General features: G+C 47.1%; 1 protein-coding gene across 4 annotated transcripts in view; it reads right to left on the reverse strand.

The window, feature by feature from the left end:
• The window catches only part of LOC135383630 (uncharacterized), a 99,018-nt gene that overhangs the window by 70,701 nt on the left and 1,647 nt on the right, over nucleotides 1-26,670 (reverse strand). The window contains exon 2 of one of the 4 annotated variants that reach the window (XR_010419980.1): nucleotides 4,797-5,092. The exons of the other annotated variants lie outside the window; for them this stretch is intronic. The gene's annotated coding sequence lies outside the window, so the exon portion shown is untranslated. The remainder of the gene's footprint in view (nucleotides 1-4,796; nucleotides 5,093-26,670) is intronic. 4 annotated transcript variants of the gene reach the window in all.

A 26,670-nucleotide genomic window follows, 5' to 3' on the forward strand; every position in this document is an offset into this window, starting at 1 on the left:
CTGATGTATCCGAAATTTGAGCAGAAGATCGATGAGACTCGGATTCAAGTTTGGTCCGGCTGACAATGTATCGTTGAGAGAAAGGCATCCTGGTGCACCAGATGACGCGTCAAAGACGATCCGTAGTTTCGTTGTCTGGCTGTCGCATCTCACCACACTCTGATGAGGTATGTAGTACACCGGGTTTGGCGACGCGATTGCCGTTTCTGGCGCTTCTTCGGCAAAACCGTTTTCCATGTACACTCGTATTCCCGTGTCGTATTCTTTCATAATCTGTTCATCTCTCAGAAGGCGCTTTGTGAGTGATCCGAGCCTCTTCATTGCTAGCTCCTTATTGTCGCGAAGCCGGGCCACTTTCTCGTTCCACGGAAGCGACACTTGGTAACGTCCATTCTCAACCTTCACTGTATCTTCAAACTGATTGAGGATCTCATTTTCGTTGGTAACAGTTGTCTGTTCCTCCTTAATGCCCATGTGTTCCAATTCCCAGAATGCTCGCAATTGGGCGGATATTTCTCTGTTTACTGCGTCGGTTACAGCTACTCTCATCACACCGGTAGATGAACGTGTTGCAGATGAGTCAGTCGTTGTGGGTCCCTGCACCGTCCATCCAAAGATGGTCTCTACGGCAACAAGAGTTTTGTCCAAACGTTTGAGGCCTCCTGTAACCATTGCCCAATAATTGTGGGCTCCAATGAGGACGCTGATTCCATCTTCGCACTGCATGCCGTGAAGTGAAGCATCAGCGATGACGATTCCCTGAGCGTGCAGTTGATCTCTCAAAATGTCGACTGGCGCTTTCATGACGTCAGAGCAGATCATCGGAACTTCTAACGCCTCGACGCGAACATCCCTCCGGTCATGCTGACTTGTGAGCCACAGCTCAACTCTTCGGCACGTACGTTGTTCTCCTGTCGCATCTTCACCAAAGGTGAAGATTGTAACATCTTCCTCGCCCAGTACCCTGAGGCCGAGACGTTTCGACAGGTCGCCTCTGATGAAGGTACGCTGGCTTCCGCCATCGAGAAGTAGGCGCACTAGGGCATATTCCCTCCTTCCTTCGGCCCAAACCTGGGCTGTCTGCAGTAATATTTCACCCGAAGAGCATCCAGTACCTTGATCTGTAATTTTTAGGGACGGTTGTAACGTCGCCTTGTCCTCGTTGCGTCTGCGCCTGCGCGAGCTACTGGAGTCTTCACTCGGGTTGCCGTTTTATTTTTGTTTGCCCAGTTCGGATCGCACAATGGTGTAATGTGTCTGCCGGAACACTTCGCACACTTTAGCCACTTCGAGTTTCTGCAGTCCCTGGACCTGTGATTTCGTTTAGCACAGCGAAAGCATCGGTTGTCGCGAGCGAGAATAGCCTTCCGTGTATCGAGGCTGATTGCCGAATCACAGTGCTTGCTTGCATGGTTATTGAACGCGCAGAATATACACTCAAGGCTTTCCCGTTCCATTCCAATTGTCAAAGCGGCAGCTGATGGTGGATATCTCTTTTGGCGGTTATCGTTGCGTCCTCCATCACCGTCTGACGATTTTGACCCGTACTGGCTTCTTTCTCTACTTTCTACTTCGTTCTTCAGAAATTTCAAAAATGCTTGTAGCTCGTCACTGCTTCGCGTTGACTGCTCGGCGTCATGTTTACGATGGTACTCTTAGTTGAGCTCTGATGGTAGCGCCTTCCTCAATACAGAAAGGAGTAAAACGCCGTAACTATCTGAGTTCACTCCCAGCGCCTCCAAGATGCGAACACCTGTCTGGACTGCATCTAACATAGCTCTTAGCCTTTCCACGTTTTTGGCGTCTTGTACTGGTCGTATTTGTAGAAGATGTGCCATGTGCTCATCGATTATAAGTTCGGTTCTTCCAAACCTTTCACGGAGAAGCTCAACTGCGACGGCGTAGTTGTCGTTCGTTATCTGAATTCCGTCGATAGCTGTTAGTGCCTTGCCCGTAAGGTAACTCTTCAGATATTTAAATTTGTCGACACTTGATAATCCGCTGTTCTGATGAATTTCTGAATCATATTGGTTCCAGAAGCTTTGCCATGACGTCAATTCCCCATTAAATTTTGCAATTTCCAGTTTCGGAAGCTTGACGCTGACCGTCGCTGGCGTTTGTGGCGAAGTTACGTTGTTTGCGCTTGACGATACAGTCGTTCGTTCGATTCCAGTATCGCTTCTCGATATCTTGCGGTTCAATTTCGCTTTGGCAATAATGACGCGTTCTTCGTATCCTCCTGATCCTGCCAATTCCTCTTCTAGAGCGTCAACATCAATAAGCACTTCGATTTCGTTATTCAGCTCCCTCAGTGAGTTCTCTTTCGATATGAGAATATTGAGACGTTCTTCGAACTCACCGACGGACGTTGTCTCCCTGACGAGAAGAGCATCGATGTCGCTCAGAAGTTTCGTTGTAGAGGCACGCACGATACTCCGTTTCTTCTTGAGTCGGTCGAGCTTGCTTGGGTCCATTTCGTCGTTAGAGAGTATCCCAGGTTTTCGGCCCCATGTAGAATATTGCGTTAGACAAGAGACACTGGTTGCATGGACCAACCTTCTTTATTCCCAACTCAAGACAGACCCTCCAAAAAACAACACGCGTTACACGGAGAAACACACACACACACACACTCGGTAATATGATCCCGTACCGGTACGCTTCCCTCTCGTGTAACACGAGACGGTCACATTCCTTGGACGGTTGGACCCTGCGCGGGAGGAGTTTCTACGAATCCGTTTTCGCTCTGTCTTTACGTTTGAGAAACTAGAAGAATCAACAGCAGCATCGCGCACCAAATTCTCTTCAGAAACTCGATGCGGATCAGATTCAATCCGCATTGAAAGTGCCGTGTGACAGGGGTATAACTGGTTACTGCAAAAAGTAACCACTTAGTTGTAGTTACAGTTATAAGTTACTTGAAACTAAGTTACTACCCACGACTGATATGTTTAGATTCCCAATGCAACGTAATCACTTCAAACGTTTTCTGTCATCAACAGGCCTCTCCACCCTGCTTTGGTCACCTGAAACCTCACCTCCATCATCATCTCTCACCATCTAGAAATGGCACTGGGGCAGCGCCCAGCCTGCTGGCCGGCATCAACCACATCTCATCATCGTCTCTTTGTGTGTGTTTGTGTGTCAAACGTTGTCAACAGAAATGATTTCTCAATATCTCAATGGAACGGACAATAAATACATAATATTAAGCCTAATAAACAGCGCACAGAAAATTACCGATCCAACTGCTGATGTAAGGAGGAGTAATATGTGATAGCTATCGTTGAGCGTCTAAGAAAGGGCGGGGATAATTTGGAATTGCGCATAAAGGTCTGCAGACATGAGTCAAATGTAGGAGCTGAACGAGCAATGAGTTATGATTTGGGGGGGGGGGGGATCTTCCCGGAAACAGCACCATAAAGAATACTGCCCGGATGGCCGTTTTGTAGGCCGCGCAATTAAAGACACGGCTGACCGGACCACGTTATCAAGGGACCCTTCTCCAAGTGTATATGTTACGGTGTAATGCTAGTGAGGATAACGCGATGCCGGGTTTGGCGAGAGAAATCCACTAACTCGAATTAGCAAACTTGTTTTTTCTTCTTCTTCTTCGTTATGTATACGGGTTTAACACACACATGGAAACAGCTTATTAGTGCCGTTAATCGAACGGATTCAAGCTACGCCCACAGTCAATTTCAATTCGATTTACCCGGACGTGGATATGAATTTCCCGCTGGCCCAGTTCCGAAGTGCACTGCTGCTGTCTCGCGTTCGGTCCTCTCCCGGGTCGGATAACGTCACCTATAGGGCTCTAGGCAAACTCGACCAGAAATGTGTGAAGTATCTTCTGGAGGTACTTAATAAGTCCCCCAAGGAGGTCAGGGAAAATACCTGGCAGTTGGGAGGGCGCACGTGTTATTCCGCTGTTGAAGCCAGGTAAATCGCCACCGCAGCTCTCCTCGCCTTGACCAGTGACACACACACACACACACAGATACATGGGATGCTGATGGGTTGGGCGATTCACCGCCGCTGAGGCGGTACACTGCCCTTGACCAGTGAGCCCGACTAGCTTCCTTGGAAAGTTAATGAAGCGCGTGCTACTCGCCAGACTTGGAGTTGTGGCTGGAACATCGCTGCGTTTTTCCCGCAAGAAATGTCAGTCTTTCATCGGCACAGAGCAGCAGCAGAGATTCGGCTCTGGATTTAATCACGTCTGTGGAAGAGGCAAAGGTGCACAAGAAGACGGTGCTGGCAGCCTTCCTCGATGTTAAGCAGGCGTACGGTATTGTAAGCCACGCTTCTGTCCTCCACGGCCTTGTTGATGCCGCCCTGCCTTCCAGAGCACTCTCATGGCTGACTGATTTTCTCCATGGACGCGAACTTTTCGTCTGCACAAGCCAGAGTGATACAGACGTTGTCACGTTGACCCATGGGTGCCCCTGGGGAGCGTTCTGAGTCTCATCTTATTTAACATTGTTATCGCTGGTCTTCGGGTTTGCGTCGGCAGGAAAGTGGCTGTTTCCATCTATGCTGATGACATTTGTCTCTGGATCGGCGGCAAATCCCGTCCTGCCCTCCAGTGACGCCTCCAACTCGCTCTAGACGCTATCCAGCAGTACCTGTCACTTGCGGGCTTGGACATCTAGACGAAAAAGACTATAAATATCCCTTTTACGAGGCGGAACATGCGGCCCTTCCAGCTTTCGGTTGCTAGCATACCATTGATGTTGATGTTAATGTTGATGAAGAAAAAATAGTAGGGAGAGCATTGAAGCCACGTGTCTCACCATAAGTTCCTCGGTGTTACTGCTGATGCTGGGATCTCTTGGCGGTAGAATATTGCAAGCTTGGAGATCAAGATCCACCGTTGGATTGCGGTGATCCGTCGCTTCACACGCATGTGATGGGGCAGTAACATTAGCTCTCTGTTGGCCGTCCACAGGGCTATGGTGCGAAGGTCGCTCGCGTCTAGTTTGCCGGTGCTTTATGGCCTCCCGACATCCTCAGATCATAGCTTGCAGTGTCTCCCAGTGTCCCTCCATGGTCTCTGTCAAGCCCAGTCATCCGCCTAACTGTTCCTTGCCTGCATGGAAGAAAAAGCGATACAGCCCCGTGTGTCGCCACGCAGCTTACCCTGCATGGGCATGATGAATGACGAGTACACGACGTCAACGTTGGTTTTCACTGTCGGGTCATCTGCTCGGAATGGCTCGTCCTCGGCATTTGTCACTCCATCTCAGTCAGTCTCCTGTGGTTACCATCTTTTGCACAAAACATCATCGACGTGTGCCGAGCTCTACGCCATTCTCTTCGCTATGCAAAAAATATCATCCAGCCCGGCTCAGTTCTGGGTCGTCTTTACAGACTCAAGAACCGCGCTCCAGTGTGTGGTCAACTTGCGGATACGCGGGTACCTCATTCCCGTTGTCTTTGACATCCTACAAGTTTACAAGAAGCCGGCCGTTGCAGGGCACACTGTCACAATGCAGTGGATTCCGGACATATGGGCATCAGCGCCCTGTCGAAAAAAACCATACAGCCATCTGTATGAGCAATCATATGAGGCTCGTATATGTGTGTTTTGTATGAGCAATCATATGAGCTCCTATGAGCATATATGAGCTCCTATGAGCATGTATGAACTATATGAGCACTCTCTCAAACAGCGTATGAGCTATATGAGCACTCTCATACAGCGTATTCATGTACATGAATGCACATGAACCGTCTGAGCAAACGTGCAACATGGCGTGATTAAGCTAAAATGAAAACACGTGATTACAAAATACCGGTTTATTCAGGTACTGGCGCGACGTGGGTCCCTCAGAAACCTTGCCAAATGCTTTTTGATGAGCTTTTTCCGTTTCTGTACAGGCACCTTTGATGTCGATAGTTTACCTTTTTCTGCATATTTGACGAAGGTATCTGTTGAAAAGAAACAACAAAATTAGAACTGCGCTAAATTTCTGCGCCTACAAGTATTCCAGTTCGCACAACTTATACAGCCGTATGGGTTCATGCTGAAATGGACATGGCTGGGGCCTGTTTCTCATCCCAACGTGTAGATCACACCTTCAAAGCACTAAGTTGTATTTAGTCAGTCAGAATAACGCACGAGGTCATTTTGCCGATTAAAATTGAACGTAACCTTCCTCTAATGCTGGTGATGTCCAATGAACGCGGTTCTGAGACATCGGAGTATGTTTGCGTTGTGCTTGCAAAACTGAGCGCATGTACTTGTTCGCTGCAGCAACGGGTTACTGACACACAGTGTTCGTGGCTTGCTTCACTTTGGGGCATCCAAATACCCATTTTTTGTATGCTAACGTGCGATTTCGGTATGCCCTGGTGCACGACTTTATTTTAAACACTCTATACACACATGAAAAGGCTATACAGCGAACGCTTTCTACAAAAAGTAAAAAAAAAGCACGAATATGGCAGTTGCAGACAGCTAACCCGACAGACATAAAGAGCAATAACGGAAAAACGGGACTGCAACGTACCTGTAATGCGCACACACCTGCCACGGCTTCTGTAGGTTGATTCTAAGGTACACACACAAAACACCTTCAGTGATCACTGAAGCGGCACAAAGACACTGTCACAGCATGGAGACGGCGACGAAAATATGAGTCCCACGCAGAGCGGAGCGAAATACGTCCAGACGGCTCCGAGAAGCAGGGTAGAATAAGCAAGTAAGCGTCCAAGCACAGAGATGGCACTCGCAACGGCTTGGATGAGAATCCAGGAGCCAAAGAGAATGTTGTAGGACACTATCGGAACGGGAAATACGCACCTAAAATTTGAACAGAGTCGGACGAATGGAGGAATGGAGCTGCAACCGTTACGGCCCGCCGACTGTGACGAGCGTCTCTTGAAAGGCCATCACCAGACGCTGTGGCGCCAGCACTTCTAGGTGAATAACTGGTTAACTAAACGGTCAGCCTTCCTCATACTGCTCATATCTTTCTCATACTGCTCGAAATGCAGCTCATACTGCGCATAACGTTGCTCATACTGCTCATTGCTTTTCTCGTATTGCTTACATCTGCGCACATAGCGCGTCGGTGGCCTTGCCGTGCGGTTCATAACATTGCTCATACTGCTCATTGCCTTTCTCATATTGCTTATTGCCTTTCACATATTGCTCACTTCTTTACACATAGAAAGTTATATGAGTTTTTTCAACAGGGCGGTAATGAAGAAGTAGCCAGAGCCGCCTTGAGCGCCCATCAGCACGCAGCTTTTTCCCCGATAATGATGCCTCCGGGCGCCCGACGACACCTCCTTTCGACACTAACCGGCCGCAAGATGCAGGCTCAATAGCAACACGACATTGCCCACTTCTTTCTCTCCATATGTAGACCCCACGCTCTCTCTCGAAATTCCTCCGTGACTACAGCGCCCCTTCACTGCACTCTTCCACAGCATGATGATCAACGTTGCATTTACACCTGCCTTTAAACGCCATCCCGGCTCCACCTCGTCTTCCCTCTGCCCCACTTCTGGAGTGCACAGCGACTTCTGCCAAGTTATCGTGGCTTGTGAGCAGTAGCACCAGGAGCGTGCAGTGACGGAAATTTCTACGCAACGTATTGACAAACGGCCCTTCAACCTCGCGAAGGTCCTCGCACCTTGGTCGAACGCTGTCCACCAGATGCAAGGCCTTCGTCTTCTTGCGGAGTACTTGCGCTCCACCGATTTGGTGACGGATCTCTGAAAGTGCTCCCCCATCATCATCCCCTCGTCCTTTCCCAATGTGCAATAGGGCAGTGTACCACCTCAGCGGCGGTGAATCTCCTACCTCATCATCCTCCGATGTATGTGTGTGTGTGTGTGTTCGGCACTCCCCATTGCGAAGTAAGCTCAAGAACACCTAATTCGTTGGTGGATAACAGAGTGAAAGGGCGTCCTTTTGGAAGGCTAACGCCTGCGATGTTTTCTGACACTCGGAAGAACGTCTCCATGTGGCTCACCATATGCCGTCAAAGTTCGAGGTAACTCGTTACTGTAACTAAGTTCCTTTTTCTGGTTACTTGAAGACACTCAGTACCTTTGCGCCGTGGTAACTTTCAGAGGAACTCGTTTCTTTTCCAGATAACTTTGCCAAAGTAACTTAAGCTGAGTTCCAAGTTATTTTCAATTCGCTTTCCACTCACGTCCGCATATTTTCTTGTTTTCCCTCCGATGCTTTCATTGCATTTTTTGCCATAAAACGTGATATTCAATCAATGACAGTATTCTATTCAGGAAGTAAGAAACGCTGCCATTGAAATGAAGCTGAACCATTGTGTGCCCGCAGGGAGTAAGAGGCAAAGCGTTCGAATAGACCGCTACCAGAGAAACGTCATCATAACGTTGGTAGAAACACTGAAACCGAAAGAGATCGGAAGGAGACGGCTGGGTTGCACGAACGGGCTCTTGTTCGCTGCCGAAGGTCGCGTCCCCTTCAGGGACCATCGTAATCCCCTCAAGACCGTGGCTTTCGGGCGCGACCTTGTTCACCTCTAACTTCGACCGTATAGTTCAACTCTATCAAATTTGTGGCGCTGTCGAACACCATGACGTCATTTGCTTACAAACAGGGAGAGGTCTATTGTTGGACACAAACGAAAACGATCTAAGCGCGTTGCACTCCTCCGCAGGCAACTTCAATGTGTGCCTCAACTGCTCACGCGCGCTGCACCTTTGTAGTGCTATTTTGTGTCCGAAGTAATTTGGAAGTAACTCGTTCTTTTTTTTAAGTAACTCCGTAACTGCGAGTTACATTTCGGACTGAGGAACTTCGTTATTAACTTAATCACATTTTTGATACTTTAACTTAACTCTTAACGAGTTCTTTTTGACGGGTAACTTCTCGATCTATGGCCGTCACCACATCCCGCCCTTCGCCAAACTGTCTGCACCATTCGTACATTCTTCCCCTTGACATCGTTTGTTCCCCATACTGTGCCTGTAACCTTTGCAAAATTTCAGCTGGTTTGACGTTCTTCTTCACAAGGAACTCGATTATGCATCGCTGTTACGCAACTGCTGACACACTGTTCGCCGCCATGATAGCTGCCGCTGCTGCACTCGCCGCTGACCCGAGAAGGATTGCATTTGGTCCTCCCGAAAGGTTTATTCAATTACGTTTACTCTCTGATTTTTTTCTCGAGCAATAGACTCGGTCAACCATGAATGACCCGTGTAAATCTCGCCGTTCCTTCCAGAATTACCCTCTTCGAGTTGCGGGAGCGCAGCTCAGCTTTGTACGACAGTGCACATACCTAGGCATAACCATTGACGCAGGGCTATCGTGGTCGCAACATGTCAGTGCCTTGTCTTCCAAAGCCAACATCCTCACAAATGTGCTGCGCCGCATCTCCGGCGCCTCCTGGGGCCCGTCGTACGCTAACCTCCGCCATGTGCACAACTCGCTCACGCTGGGCGCTCTCCGCTACAGCCTCCCAGTCCTGCACGGTGTTGGCCGTACAGGAGAGCGGGAACTCTTAAACATCCAGGCCCGTAGCCTCCGTATCTGTCTCGGCGTCCCAAAGACGTCCGAAACCTTCTCGGTCCTCGCAGAGGCGGGAGAACCCCCGGCCCCCATCCTCCGCGACAAGGAGACCCTCCGAACCTACGCGCGCTTCATCACACGGCACCCCGTGCATCATCTGCGAACGATACCGCAGAAGTACCCGGACTCTGCCTTCGGCGACGTCATTCGCAGACTCAACGGGCGCCTTCCACCTGCACCGGCGGGGTCGTTCGCACCCCCTATGTGGACCTTCGACCGGCCCACAACGATAACACGCATCCCCGGCCTCCCTCGCAAGCATGACACACCCACGGGGGTCGCGCGGCAGCTCGCGTTGGAGCACATTTACTCGCTTCATGACCAGCGAGTACCCATTACACCGATGGCTCGGTGATGCCAGGTGAGTCGGCAGCAGCCTTCTACGTGCCTCACGCCTACTGCAGCCGTGGGTTTAAACTCCCGTATGAGACTTCATCCACCGAAACCGAAATGATCGCCATTCATGAAGTTCATCTCGGGATCCGTTCCCGCACCATGGACCATCGTTACAGACAGCAAGGCGGCGCTAGAGCTAGCCATTTGTTCAGCTGCGCGTGATGTGGCCAGATACTGCATGTGATTTTTATGTTGTGGAGAGGTGTAATATCACCCACAGTTTACGTTACGCAAAGCGGATTTCTCCCTCACCCTCTATATGGCGCGTCTAAACGGCGTCCTTTCTCTTCCGTTTGACAGTTTTCAACTGCTTTCGGTGGCAACTCAGGAGTGAACTATTCACTGCCCGCCATTGAGTGAGGTTCCAGGTATGCCCTAAAAAGTCTCATGTTCCTGCGCGTAGTACATCGCGCCTTAGCGGTGCTCGAAAATGTAAAATTTGACGACTTTTGACGGTTGTTTTCGGGATCAATCAATCAATCAAAAGCTTTAGTTCACTGAAATACAGTGTGGCACTTGGAGCAAAAAGCTGCATTATACAGCTTGAAAGGGCTCCATAGCCGTGAATAAGTTTGACAGTGGCGAAAACGAAAGTATGGATACGCGGGACAACAAAAAGAATAGACGAAATAACAACACATATCTGGACCTGGCAAGCAATAACAGTTTTTAAAAAAATACAAAATACAATACAATACAGAAGATCGAACAGGGGTAATAAAGAATTAGTAGGAAATGCTCAACAGAACAAAGTGTCCTGAAGTGGCCTTTTATTAATGTATGCAATATTTGGGTTATGGGAGAGTAATAGAGGCATCTGATAGGCGATTTTTTGATGATCATAATTTGTCCTTGAGAATGGTATCTGCCATGTTACAGCTGTGCGGGTGTGATACTTTGGCAAGGCTTCCGTTAAATGAACTAAACCAAGAGAAGCGCAGTTATGCCACTTAACAGCAACCCTATACGCCAGCGCAAGCTTATACTTGTAAAGGTTTTGCACTGGGGGAATACCTAGTTGACCGAAAGCTCTACTGGTATCGGACATTGCCGATAGGTTCATTACGCCCCGACGCCTTCCTCTGAATCGTCGCTAATACCTGCAAATTTTGTTTAGTCGTAGTTCCCCACACCAGAGAGCAGTAATTGAGATGCGACTGGTAGATAGCATTGTACATGATTAGTTTAGCCTCTTGAGGCAAAACAAAGCGGTTTCGACTAGTAACCCCTGGCGCTTTGGATAGCTTTGACTTAATGGAGGCAATGTGGCTATCCCAGCTCATGTGCACATGAAAACGGACACCTAAGAGCTTTGCTTCAGATGTGACCTCAATTGCATTAGAGTTAATGGTCATAGCAGATTTCAATTCGATTGGTTTATTTCTTGGCCGAAAAATGACCGCTTTCGTTTTGTTAATGTTTATTCTCAGCTTGTTTTCGGACGTCCCATTTTCAAAAGATTTTAAATCAGTATTTGCCTGCTCAACAAGATCATCAACAGTGGCACCGGAAGAGTAGAGTGCTATCGTCCGCATACATAATAACTTCACCGTGCGCGCACCTCTGTATGATATCGTTAACGTATAAGTTAAATAAGAGCGGCCCTACCACGCTTCCCTGTGGCACACCTGATGTTATCGTTGACAAATCCGACACAGCATGATTTATTGTGACTCTTTGTTTCCTATTCTCTAGATAAGACTTCAATAATTCCCATGGTATACCACGAATTCCATAACCGCGAATCTTCCTTAAAAGCACCCGGTGGTTAAGCATATCAAACGCTTTACTTAAGTCCACGAAAAATTCTAGCGTCATAAGCTTATCTTCAAAATTCTCAAGTATTATTTCTTTAATTTTCAGCAGGGCAATTTCCGTATACCTTAATTTTCGGAAACCGTATTGACAATGTGTTAACAAACCCTGCTTTTCTAAAACTGAAGAAAGTCTACTATGTAAGAGTTACTCAAAATTACTCGCAAATACAGGGACTACGGACATTGGTCTGTAGTTTGACATGCTATCTCTATCGCCACCTTTATAAATGACAACAACCTTGGCTACCTTCATACTTGATGGAAACACGCCTGATGATATTGAGATATTATATAAATATGCTAAATGCGGTGCAATTAAGTCGATGGTATACTTGAGTGTCAAAACTTGTAGACCAAATATATCCGTGATCCTGGAATTTTTCATGCCCAGAAAAGCCGACACGACTTCTTCAGCGTAACGGGAAATAAGTAAAATGAATTTGGACAAACTGCGGCATCTCGCTCAACACTATCTATTTTGTCAATATCGCCGACAATGTTACAGAAAAAATCGTTGAAATTATCAGCCAGCTCCTTACCACTAATTACACTTCCATTAATGTTTATATTGAGAGTGCCTTTGCGATCACTTTCGCGATTTATTAATTGGCTCAGGTTCCTCCATATAGCACGTGGCTCCCGGCCTGACCAGGAATTAAAAAGTGAATTGTAGTAGAGAGCCTTAGCTTGCCTTATGTCTTTATTAACAAAGTTACGCCGTGTCTTAAAGGCCTCATAATCGCTCGGGAGCCGCGTGCGGAGAAATTTACTAAAAAGCCTCGCCGGCTTTCGCATCATCCTAAGGTGGGTGTCGGTGACCCACTGCTTGCGGGCACGTTTACACTGTACCCTCAATGACCAATTCATACATGTTGGAAAATGGCTGTTGTAGAGACTTATGATAATATTAACAAAACGTTCATGCAGGAGTGAAACATTAGTATCATGTTGTGCGCGTTCCCAATTAATTTCAGCCACTGCTCTACGAAAACCTTCAAGTCTATCTGTAGTGATGAGCTGTGGCGGATGTGGATGTGGCAGTCCATGTCAAAACAAGTGCAAGGTGACACTCGATAAACAAGACATTCCACTACGTAATACTAAAAAATCCGAAACTACTTTCTGAAACGCGCGTTTATTTATTTTATTTTACTTACTATTATCTGATTTTTGTTTTTGTTTTTTCTGGATTACCATTGGGACTCTGCGGATACGTTCAAGTCCGTATAAAAAGCGTGCTCTGCAGTAAAACCGTCCAACAGTGAAGTGACGCCATCTCGCCAGTTCAATCGATCATAAAACTAGAAAATATTGTCACATCCATGGTCATAGCTGATCCCCACAGGGATTAGACGTCCATGGTGGCCTCATCGTACGCATCATGACCGCAAGCATTACTTCGACCACTGTGCGATACCAAGAGGCAACGATCTTCCAGTGGAATGCTAGAAGCCTCCAATCCAAACTATCGGACTTTCGTCAGTTCGTGTGGCGACACAAGTTTCCCATAATGTGTGTATCAGAGTGTGGAATCTCAGCGGACTTTCGTCTCTCAGGATACGTCACGTTTGTCTCTAAGCCTAAGGGGTCGAAAAGCCGCGCTGCACTCTTTGTCCGATCCGACATACCGGCTATAAAGAGAGATGTTCTTGCCTCAGGAGAGGAAGAATACGTCTGTGCCACGGTACGCATAGGGGATCTTGTGTTCACAATTGTCTCTCTTTACCTTCCTCCTGGATTCACTTACGAGGTGTCACAAAACACGGCCAGCCGCTGTCACGTACAGTATGTGTCAGTGCTCCAAATGTAGAGCATAAGGTTACAATTTCGCAAGTTCCTTACCCAACGCTCATTCAGTGTACACATTTGGGTGGAATGTAATAATATGTAAGCGTCACAACCGTCTTTTGCTTTGTGTTTGTATAAATATCCCACAGGTGAATATTCTTAAGCGGGGGGTGGTTGTCACAAAACACGGCCAGCCGCTTTACGTAAAGGGCGATAATTTACTTGGTTTCTGCAAATGCCTGAGGTGCGAAGATTCTTTCCCAGACCCCGCGGCCAAAGCAAAGAAACAAATAAACTGAGTAACCGTGGATGGGGGGAACGACCGGAGAATCACACCCCTGATGGTCGAAGGCGACCTGGAAGACCTACACAGACGCGTCCGAGGTGTCCGGTTACTCGACTCGGCTTTTTTCCAGACGTCTGAGACAAACTGTGGCAGCAATAAATTTGGGGATTCCGTGCATGTTGTTGTAGCCAAACCTCTGTTTGCGGTATTGTATGTTTTGTATTTTTGTCTTGTCTCGTCTGGCACCGGGGTGAGAGGTAACACATGTATTCTGAGTGCATCGTAAGGGGCTAAGTAGAGGAGACAAGGGGAGTTGCTCAGAAGACTTGGTGGGGACATGTAGCTTGTTCGATTCCGTCTTACGCGGGTGGCGCAAACCGGGACTTTGGTGACTTCGGAAAGCAGGGGTGGTCAGTGTCGGTAGTTAACGGTGGTCTCACGTATCCACGAGCGACAACGACGGGTGTCGCGGCGAAGAAGTCGTCGCACTACAACACAACAGTCAACGAGAACTTTGTGAGTGTTTGCGTGTACGTGTGTTGTCCACCAACAGAACATCGACCCAACAAGGACCCGACCCTTCTGAGCTCCAGGACCCTCAGCCGGCACCAGCTAAGAGTTTGTTTCTTTGTTGCCTGTCTTACCTCTTTGTAACCGGTTGCTCAAAATGCAGAACGTATCATTTTGTAACATGCGTGGTATTCTATATGCATTGGTTAGTTCATTCGTTTAAAAGCCTCGCTGTTTCTCAAGTAAATATTTGTTTTGTTTAAGCTACATTGTCTTTGTGACTCCCCTCATTTCACAGTCTCGTATTCACACGTGCCGCAAGGTACGCATTGGCGGTCCAACTTCTTTCTTCTGTGTTCTTGCTTACGAGGTAGGGTGTGCTTCGGGTGAATCGCACAGGTCCAAAGTACATGTCGCGGAATTAGTCCCGATATTCCCCTGTGAGAATCATGTGGCTAACCAAACGGACCCCGCCGGACCTGGTGACACGAGGTGAATGACCTTGTAGCAATATTAGACACAATTCCATCACCCTATGTATTATGTGGCGACTTCAACGCCCACAGTAGAAGATGTAGTAGTCTGGGGCAGTAGAAGATGCGATGCGAGGGGACAGCGATTGGGCGACATATTCTCAGAACGTGACCTTCATCTTCGTAACGATGGCTCGCCAACGTTTATCAGGACCAGCCTCCTCCCGTCTTGCTTGGACCTTACAGCTGCATCAGCATCAATTGCACGAGGCTTCCGATGGCATGTTGATGCAGACTCACTAGGAAGTGACCATCTACCTGTACTGATCAGCATTTGTGGAGCGCACCGGCATCGTTACGTTCATTACGCCAAAAGGACGGACTGGCATGTATTTCGTGACGCGGTCGAGAACGCTGTTGCGGCATCTACACCCGCAAACGGGGAGGCGTTCTCCCATACTGTAGCCAGAGCTACCCAAAGCGCTACGAAGGTTTTCCGCGTCCCCGAGAAGTTCACAGCCAGTAGACGCAGAATACGAGAAGCTTCGTGCCATCCGCCGTCGCTCTGAGCGCCGAGCCCGCCTCTCCGGCCTTCCAATTCACTGGACAGAAGCCAAACGAATACAAAAGGTAGTCCATAGGCATTTATGCAAGCTTGCACGCGACCATTGGAGGAACTTTGCATCGTCCCTCTCTCCCCGCACACCCCTCTCTCGGATTTGGTCCGTGCTCAAAGGCCTCTCTGCACCTGTGATTCAGAGGCAGCCATTCCTATCGCTATCGCTAGCTGCGGGACGCACAGAGCTACAGATCGCAGAGGAGTACTGTGCTCGCCTAACTGCAACTCCTAATCACATACTGGCAGCTGCAAGGGACATTCCCATCGTACTTGAGTCATCGGATGAACCGTCTGTAGACGTTCCCTTCTTGATCAAAGAGCTTGACTCTGCAGTACAACGCTCCGGAATGCACACCTCCCCGGGGGCGAATCAGGTCACATATAAAGCCATTCAAAACCTTCCAATGAGTGGACGACAAACACTCCTCAATATAATCAACCAATCTTGGTGCACGAAAACTGTTCCGAGTCCATGGAAAACCGCCATGGTAATTCCCATCTTAAAACCAGGAAAGTGGCCCCACAACTTCGACTCGTTTCGCCCAATAGCCCTTACCAGCTGCATAGGCAAAATCATGGAGCGCATGATCCATTCACGCTTAAACTGGTATTTTGAAACCAGGGCCTATTTCCCAGAGGTCATGGCAGGATTTCGCCAAGGAAGATCGGCGATAGATAATGTCATAGACATTGTCTCCAGCGTCCAGCAAGCTCGGACTGAAGGACAGCTAACAGCTGGTGTTTTCCTCGACATGATGAAGGCGTACGACAGCGTGCTGCACAGCGTCATCGTCGCCACACTCCAAGAGGCTGGGATAGGGGGCCGGCCGCTATCATGGATCCAAGATTTCCTCTCTGATCGGTTCCTATTTGTGCGCACTTCAGAGGGAGATATGACCACATATCCCGTTCACCGTGGCGTTCCACAAGGAAGCGTACTCAGTCCACTGCTCTTCAACATCATTATGGCTTCACTCCCCATACAGTTACGTGAACACATCCACATAACAATATATGCTGACGACGTATGCATCTGGACCTCAGCTCTCCGCCGCGATACGATCCAACAACGTCTACAGACCGCTCTAGACACTATCGTATCCTATCTCGCCGACCGCGGGCTTTAGATCTCACCAAGCAAAACGGTAGCCATGGCTTTTACGCGCCGCTCTTTTAGCAAGTACCCTTTACATGTTGGGGGTCTACCGCTGAAGTTTGTCCCCCATTATAAATACTTGGGCATCATCATAGACAGAGTGTTGACATGGTCGAAGCACCTCAAGTCAATTTTGACCAAAACCAACAACTATACCAACGTGTTACGACGCATCGCTGGAGCATCCTGGGGGATGACGTGTGCTGACCTGCGTCAGCTACACTGCTCCCTCATAATAGAAACCCTAAGGCACAGCTTGCCGGCCCTACACGGCCTCAGTAGAAACGGAGAGATGGAACTCCTACGGATCCAAGCACGTAGTCTCCGAGTATGCCTAGGAGTTCCTAGGACCACTGAGACATACTCCGTCTTAGCTGAGGCGAAGGAACCACCGGCGCATGTCCTGCGAGACAGAAAGACACTCCGTACCTGCACGCGATTTCTCACCCGACACCAATCACATTACCTCCAGTATATCGAGTCGAACTGCCCCTCGTCTACGTTCGGAGCTGCAGTCTCCCGTCTAAAAAGCTCCGTACCATCGTCCACTGCACATTTCTCATATGCTCCACCTATGTAGACCCTTTGTACCCTACAGTCCACACGGACATCCCTGGCCTAGCAAAGAAGAGTAACGTGCCCCCTATCACCGCTCGCCAACTTGCGCTGGAACATTTAGACACTGCGCACCACCAACGGAAGGAAGTATACACTGACGGATCTGTGGTACCAGGCAGTTCAACGACCGCGTTCTACGTGCCGAGTTGTAACATCCAGCAAGGACTTAAGCTTCCTCATGAAACATCTTCCACAGAGGCAGAGCTTTACGCCATCAACGCAGCATTGTCATACATATCGCGTTCATCAGCGGACAATTGGACCATTCTCACTGACAGCAGGTCAGCATTACAGATGATAGCCTCATACTGTGCTAATACGATTAACGACATATGCACAAGGATGGCAAAGCGCTACAATGAATTACTCGACTCATGCCACAGTGTCTGGTTCCAGTGGGTGCCAGGCCATATTGGCCTGCACGGGAACGCATATGCTGATGACGCTGCACGCCGCGCTCATGAGGAAGGTGAGCTAATTGCATCAGTACCGATGTCATCGTCCGCCAGCAGAATTCAGGTGGGGCGGCTCTGCGCCCGCAATACACTACACTTCATAGAAAATGCTGTGCCTGAAAACACGTTCCTATACACTCCAACGACCCGAAGATGGAATACACGACCACTCTGCGGCTCACCAAGGGCAGAAACTATCGTACACCGTTTACGGTTAAACGTAGCCCGAACACCGTCACTGCTATTCAAGATGGGCCAACTGAACTCCTCAGCATGCGCAACGTGCAGGGTGGAAGCAGACGCAGCGCATCTACTACTGCATTGCAGACGTTACGACACTGCACGCGACACCCTCAAAGGACGCCTGACTGCTCTGGGACACACACACATAGACCTTCCTTTATTACTTGGCCCTGTCCGACACTCCCGTCAGTGGTGCGTCACTCGAGCTTTCCTCGACTTTCTCCACACGACAGACCTCATGAACAAATTATGAGTTGACCTTTCATGTCATCTACACATCACGCCACCCTCATCATCTTATATTTGTTTTTACTTCATCTTTGTGATATATTTTGATTTTGGAATAGCAAGCCGACCTTCGGTCAGGCTGACCTTTCCGAAATAAACGTATATCCCCCCCCCCCCATCTCGAAATCACTGCCAATGTCATGATTTCCCCCTTGTTTTGTTACTTTTCTGTATTTCTTCCTGAGAATGGCTTACGTTCCTATGTGTTCCGTTCCCAAGTGGCTGCTCGCAAAGGTAGTGTGTACGTTTATCTTCTTCTTACCGGCAACCAGTCTTGTTCACATTTGCATTGATTTCCCAGCTCTGAAGCATACAGATCCAGCTCTACTTCTTTGAGCCGCAAACCCACCCACCCACCTACAAACGCGTTTTGGAGTAGCCAGTTCTGACTGGGTCGGGACTACCCTCTCCATATTTTTCTTTCTTTTTCCAATCCAATCCAATCTTTGGGCCGCAACCTATGCGCGTGAGATGAAATTGATGGACTTGGATGAACTGCTGGATGAGCTGCTGCTAGCTTGGAGAAGCGAACGTCATTCGCTTCGTAGACGCGAGTGTTTGACCTTAAATCGAATCTGCTCTGAAGCTTGTGTCTGTGTTAGCGTTGCTGACGTGTTTTCTATCAGTAAAACGATAAATGTACGACAATTTCTGTTATTTGGAATGAGAAAAAAGTAGTAATATGGAGAAACAACAAAGGAGCAAAAGGAAGATATGCAAGAAGCAGCAAATAAGGGGATATTGGAAGACATTGACGCAGTAGCGTAGACACGAAAGGGGGGGGGGCGCTTTAGTGGACATGAGGCACCCCTACCTTCCCGGGACGACCCATTGTGCGAATCGGAGCAGGAGAACGAATACATCTATATATAAAGGGAGACATCGTGACGATCGGGAAAGTCCTCTCAGTTACTGGCGTCTATCTATGCCAATGTAAACTAGACTTGTTGCCGGTAAAACGAAGATGATAAACGTACACCCTACCTTTGCGAGCCGCCACTTGTAGCACGGGACACATGGGAACGCAAGCCACACTCAGGGAGAAATTCAAAAAAGTAAACACGCAACAAAAAAAATCATGACACTCGCAGTCATTTCAACATGCCGCTACTTAGCTGTTGCACGGTTTCACTGAGGAACACGCTTAGAAAGCGGACTTCAACGTATCCGCAGAATACCTAGGGTGGTCCAGAACAATATAAAAAATTTTACAATTCACGCGCGTTTCAAAAAGTAGTGTGAGGAGGGAGTCTGTTTTCCCTGTCGCGCTCTGCTCCCTGCCATAAACTTGAGACGGACATCGAGACACCCCGTTGTGCTCGCACCGAGGACCGGAAGCGAGGCAGAGTGACCAATCCCGGGCTCGCTACGGTCCCGGTTCGAGGAATCGAAGGTTTGTGAACTGCCACGTCCTTGGGAAGAATGTATATATTGTAAATAAACCCCAACGTCACGTAGACGTTCGAAAAAGTGATTCGACTTCACGCTGTCCGTTTTTCTGTTGCTGGGGGCAGGTCTCCGCACTTCGAAGTTTTCCCCCCTTACAGTATTTTCTCAATTTTTTAGTTCTATGTAGTGAAATATCTCGTGTATCAAATAGCACCTTGCACTTACTTTCACATGGACCGCCACATCCGGAAAATGCTCGTCGAAAGTTGGGGGAAATTGCAAATTTTACGTTTTCGAGCTCCGCCAACGCGCGATGTACTACGCGCAAGAATATGAAACTTTTTGAGGACATACCTGGAACCCCACTGAGTGAATACCTCACTCCTGAGTTGGCACCGAAAGTAGTTAAAAAGTGACAAAAAGAAGAGAAATGACGCCGTTGAGGCGCGCCATTAGAGCGTGAGAGAGAATTGCACTTTGCATAACGTGCACTGTGGGTGATATTACACCTTCTCACAACATAAAAATAACATGCGTCATATTGCCACATCACGCGCGGGTGAATAAATGGCAAAAAGGTCAGGTATATTTTTCTGACTTTATCGTGCTTGTTTAGGCCTCTACAAAATTTAAGAATGATGTACGCATTTGGAGCTGCGTTCTTCAGAACTACTGTTCCACGATTGGTCTTCTACCCGCACAATTTTTTATAATAATCGGTGATTGTCGAGCGCCCACCTTGGATCATCTGGCGTGGAAAGCCCTACTCTCTCCTACTCTCTCCTGATATGGGGTACTGCACCTGTATCGAACTTGGAAAAGTTGTTTATATTACAGAAGACTATAATAATATTTGGAAGCAGATTTACACGTAAAGTGCGTACGCCCACACTTGTGTGGTTACATGCGGCACGCGCAGCAGGGTAGGACTGCGGATAATTTCAGCCACCTGGGGTTCTTTAGCGTGCGCCGGATATGTCCGACACACGGTGCAGGAAGCAGTGCCTACCTCCCCTAAATTGAAATTGTTCCTCCGTATATTGAACTGCCTTCCATAGAATCACATTATATCGTAGGACTCTTTGAGCAGGATGGCTTGGTATAGAAATGGTGGACTAGGTATGTATAGATAGGTAATTTATTTGTTTGCCACAGAAACGTTTGTTTTTTTTTTGTTTTTTTTTTGTTTTTTCAAAGGGATCGTATATGACTGTGATGCAGTCCCTAAGTCCCTACCAGTTATTCTATACTAGACTGTAAAATGGTACACATATGTGCAATAAGAGGAGTCACATCTAGCTGTGCAACTAAAGTAAGAACCAGCAAATCAATACACACACACACAAATGAAAAAAAAAATAATCAGGCGTAGTTTTAAGTATCATACTTTAAAAGGTGCAGAAGGTTGCAGTTTGGCGTATTTTCCATTTTCCCCTTTAGAATATTTAAATGAAAAGATTCCATAGTTTGTCCGAGGCTAAGGTGATTTAATACATAGTCTACGAGATCTAGACTATTATAGCCTGTCATAATAATAAACCTTACTTAATGAATAGCCTGTGAACTCTAGTCGTGCAATCTCACTCTTCAGTGCCCCACTCTCACCCTCAACGCATTAACCTTATGCTTTTATTTTAAGGTCATCATCTGTAACCCATCTCATCCTTCTTTCACCGTTTGTTGGTCTATCCTTTACTTCCCGGTTCTTTTCTTTTCTTTTTTATTTATTTTATTCTTCTTTCTTCAACTTCATCCTTCTTCCTTTTCTTTTTTATTTATTTTATTCTTCTTTCTTCAGCTTCATGCTTTTTTATTTATTTCATTCTTCTTCCTTCTTCAGCTTCATGCTTTTTTATTTATTTCATTCTTCTTTCGTCATCTTCATTAATTTTCTTTTTGTTGCGGAATAGCAAGCCGACGTCCCGTTTGTTTTCCTTTCGTCTAATAAATATATCTCCCCCCTTACTTAATGAGGAAGAAACAATATTATGAATGAGCGTGTACATTAACTTGTGACAATTATATGTAACTGGGTCATTCCACGCCAAGTGATCCAGCGAGGCTGCTCGACCCCCGCCGATTTTTACGAAAAAAATCAGAGTTCATTGTGGTGGTAGACGCATTCCAAATCCAAAATATTAGCCTCAAATAGCGACACCTTCCGGCGCTAGAGGGCTCTGAATTTCGCGCTTGGAGCAAAAACCGTACCCCCTTTGGAAGCGTGTTGTGAGCGTTCTACTGCACCGAAGAAATCCAAAATTGAAACGTGTTTACTAGAAGCATAATGTCACCAACTGACCGAGTCTTAATAGTCTACCGCAAAATTTGGAATTTGTGGGATCCTGGGAAACACTTCAAAATTTGCCCAACTTTAGCATTTTTTATAAAAATAGCAACAGCATCTACCAAACCGAAATTTTGCATGTGTGAAGCCCCTCAGGAGTAGCCTATAACAAAAAAGTATTAACCCTTTTCTTAACGATCTAGGTGTTGTAAAACATTGGTAAATTCTCGGAAATCCTTAAAAAGTCCACATTTCAGGGTTAAAATTTTCAATGGCGATAACAAGCTAGAAATATGCGCTTCACATAGAACTGTAGAAGAACTCCTCATTTATGCGTGGAGAAAAAATCAGGAAGGTTTTTTTTTATAAACTGAAGAAAATAATTTTTTTTCGGCGGAATACTCGCGACGTAGGCTTTGCAGCGCGGTCACCCAGTATAAGCGCATGCTGATCCTGCTGGCCTAAAAAAACCTTCAGGTAAAACACACATTTTAACAAAAGGAATGCTGGAAGTTGTTCTACAAGTGGAGTGAGTCAGCATTGAAAAGGCCATTTCCCTATTTCCGTAGAGCTCTTTCGACCACCTCAATGTCGCGGCTGCACACAGATCACTGAAGCTACCGAACACCCATACGATCAAATGCATGAAAGAATGAGCACTTGTGAGGATATGTCTCACAGGCATTCTGGAAGTAGACTCTGTGTGGAGTATCTGGTATTCGATACAAGCCGGGTGACTCATCTTCACACGCTTCCGCACAGCCGGTTCAAGGCTCTCCCTTCGCTTCATGTTCACTGCCTTGTTTATCTTTCGTGGCGGGCTTGGTCGGAGGGCAGTCCGCACTTGGTACACCTACATTCTCTTATAGCAGCAGTTCGACTCGGTATTTGTTCTTGTTCCTTTTTAGAACTCAGCACATTCTGCACAGGAGAGAGAGAGAGAGAAATACATGATGACGATGATATGGGGATGACTTCCGCTCATTGAGCAGAATGCTACCCCATTGCTATTGGGGAAAAATGAGAGGATGGTGATGAGGATGATGCTGACGACGCTGGCAGGGTTTTAGAGAGAGTCGATCAGGCCGGTAGTTTGCAGGAATTTGATGAAGGGTCGCAAGACGGACATCTGCTTTCGTGTGTCCCATGGTCCCAAAATGAGTCTGAGGTCAAGGGGTCGGCTGTCAATCCGCGCAAAGTCGTTTGCCAACAAGTGACGCTCCCTCTCATGACGCTCATGTTGGACATGCGATGATCACATGGTCCGCGGTCGCTGGCACACCACACTCCGGGCACACGGGACTACTGGCACACCCTATCTGGTAACGGTAGTACGGCGAAAAGGCAACAGGAGTATCCTATATTAGCTGCAGTCTTAAGAGACCGTTGACCGTTCGACTGACTTGCACACGTGCAATTTGTGTTGCTGGATTGGTAAACCACTTCTTTCGGTGGTGGTCGTTGTTGCACGGATATCGGATACCTTGAACATATAGATTGCAATGACACCTCGGCGGCGGCTAGCTCCAGCAAAGGACCTCCACAGCGCTGAGTGTTGAATCGCTCTCCTTCTTTTACCGTAGCTTGTTTTACTGCTTATTGTTTCACGGGAAACAACGAATTAGAGTAACATATTCCATTCTCTGGCTTTTCTCTCCCTCCCATTTGATCGCGACTGGTATTCCATATGAAAGTTCCTCTACGGGATTGCAGCGCCTAGTATATTCTTAACGAAATTCAGCTATAGCACATATGGCGATGGATATTTTTGCTCCTAAAATTAAATTAACCTGTAGTGTATGACAACTCACTCTCCATATATCATTTGATTTTGTTCCTTCCTGGTGGCACAGTGACCCCATTTTCTCCCATGACATTTTCTTGAAATCATGCATGTCATTTTTGTAAAACCTTTTTTCTTGTCCATGTTTTCAGGCATGACGCTAATGATCCTCCGCCGTGTAGCTTTGGGCCGCGGCACTGCAAAAAGTGCACATGGTAAAATTCGCTGGATTACTGCGGGTTCTGCGATTTCAGCATTGCCGCTCAGCACATCGCATGCCTTCGGTCCATGCGCGACAGAAAGTGCGTACTGCCACGATAGCCAAGCTACTATATCGTTGTTTATTTCCGTGATGTCGACAGACAGGACAAAGACCTACAGGACAAGGCGTATAGATGATATCAGACTCACTAACGCATGACAACTCAGCAGTGCACGTTTTTCAAGGGCAACTCCTACAACGCTTCACCATGGACAATGCTCACACTGAGAAAGTTTCACATTGAGTATTTTACAGATGGTGCTGCCTCATAGTAGAGAAACAAAAAAAAATCGTCAGTCTCTGTCACCATGTGTATGACTTTTTGTGCGACATCACACGGGAAAGGTCCCTGTGACGGTGTTGGGGGAACGTTGAAGAGGCTCGCAGCAAAATATTCAAAAACCATTCAAACCAAAAACCGTTCAAAAACCAAATCTTGACGCCTCATGATCTGCGTGACCATCAACGAAATTGAAACCGCGCTTTAACTCTAGGGCGGATGATATCCCAACGGAGGTACTAATTTCTGAAATGAAGGAAGGAGAGGCGCATAAAGGTACTGAAGGTGTACAAGGTCGAAACTTATGGACTTACTTTAAGCAGCATGGCGGCAAGCGCCAACAGGGAAAAAGGGAAATCAGTAGTCAAGCGAACTTGAACTGTCTTTTGGGGCTGGTCGAAAGAGGTCTTATATATGTAAAATATTGACTTAATTCACTCTCAGAAAAGCTTCCGGCATACCTTTTGCTTAAATTTGAGTTTCACCTCAAGGTTTTTGAGGCGAGCAGGATCAGCATGCGCTTATACTCGCTGATCGCGCTGCAAAGCCTACGTCGCGAGTATACCGCCGAAAAAAAAATTATTTCTTCGGTTTATCGAAAAAAACCTTCCTGATTTTTTCTCCACGCATAAATGAGGAGTTCTTCTACAGTTCTATGTGAAGCGCATATTTCTAGCTTGATATCGCCATTGAAAATTTTAACCCTGAAATGTGGATTTCCGAGAATTTACGATTTTTTTTACAACACCTAGATCGTTGAGAAAAGGGTTCACACTTTTTTGTTATAGACTACTCCTGAGGAGCTTCACACCTGCAAAATTTCGGTTAAAGTAGATGCTGTTGCTATTTTTATAAAAAATGTTAGACTTGGGCAAATTTTGAAGTGTTTCCCAGGATCCCACAATTCCCAAAGTTTGCGGTAGACTATTGAGACTCGGTCAGTTAGTGACATTGTCCTTCTTGTAAACACGTTTAAATTCTGGGTTTCTTCAGTGCTGTAGACCGCTCACAAGATGCTTCCAGAGGGGGCACGGTTTTTGTTCCAAGCGCGAAATTCAGAGCACCCTAGCGCCGGAACGCGTCGCTATTTGAGGCCAATATTTTGGATTTGGGATACGTCTACGACCACAATGAACTCTGATTTTTTTCGTAAAAATTGGTGGGGGTCGAGTAGCATCTCTGGATCACTTGGCGTGGAATGACTCAACTAGCATACGTATATCATTAACGTTTATGGCATAGAAAAAGCAAAGGTAATAGATACCAGATGGTGAAATTTCCCAACATGATCCGCAAAGCTTTTTCTGTAGTAAAAATAACGGTACCATGTTTGATTTATGCGTAATACTGTACGCTTCTAAGCAATAAGAAATATGGCTGTGAATCAGAGCATAATAAACGGACGACATCGCACTTACGAGGACGAGGTGCTGCAAACGAGACAATGCAAGCAGATCATGTGAGATATTCTTTCTCACCGAACGAACATGTCATAAATAGGTCAGACAGGAGCCCAAGTACACACCCATAGATTTAACTGCATCTACCGTATTAAGGTTATGGCAGATTCTAGATTGTGATGCAGGATGCTTTTCTGACTGTAATGGAAGATCACAAAAACACGATTAACCTAAATTACGTCCAGACGAATGTCGGCACAGTGCCCCCTGAAGTCGGCCCAGGACGCTTACTAACCCCCCTGTCCCCCACTCCTTCCTGCTGTCCTCTCTCCATCTGTCCACGTCAGTACGCCGCTCATAGCCACAGTTGCTTCGCGGCGCTAACACGGAATTTAGAAAAATTACGTAACGAATTAGCAGGAAACGCAGGAAGACCTTTTTCGCTGACTTTTCCTGCCAAAATAAACAGACCTCCCCCCCCCCCCTCCTCCCCAAGTTACGTTTTATTTTATTTGCCACAAGCCAGGCTGAGAACTTTTCAAGAACAATATTGGTCTTTTGAAATATGAAGAACCGTTTTCAAAAGTGTTAGCGTCGTCCACGTATTGTAGCATGGTGGAAGACACAATTTCTGGCAAATCATTATGGTCTGAGTGCAGTGCACTGGAAGAGGAAGGCATAGTTCAGCGAACGGAGGGGTCTGCGCCTTGGAGGGCTGTCACAGCAAGTAGCGAATATATAGCGGTGGCGCTGCGGTCGGCAACTACAGTGTGGGGCCATGCTTGCAAAGGGTGTCGTCTGCGTCCCAACAATTTTACGAATATAGACTTTTTGTTCGCTTCAGTTCTGCTGAGAACACTCGATTATAATGGTAATTAATTGTAATTCCAATAATAAGTGCATTTTTATTCTTCATCTCATCCTTACTAACTCTATGGCGTCTCCCTAGTCGTCGATTCCAGCGCCGCCGTTGGCTGTCGACGCCGCGATAGTCACGCAGGCGGAGCGCTCGGTCGTTCCGCTGCCCTCTTCTAGTTCGCTGTAGTCTGAAT

The sequence above is a fragment of the Ornithodoros turicata genome, chromosome 2 (assembly GCF_037126465.1).
Source record: "Ornithodoros turicata isolate Travis chromosome 2, ASM3712646v1, whole genome shotgun sequence".
Classification (NCBI taxonomy): Eukaryota; Metazoa; Arthropoda; class Arachnida; order Ixodida; family Argasidae; genus Ornithodoros; species Ornithodoros turicata.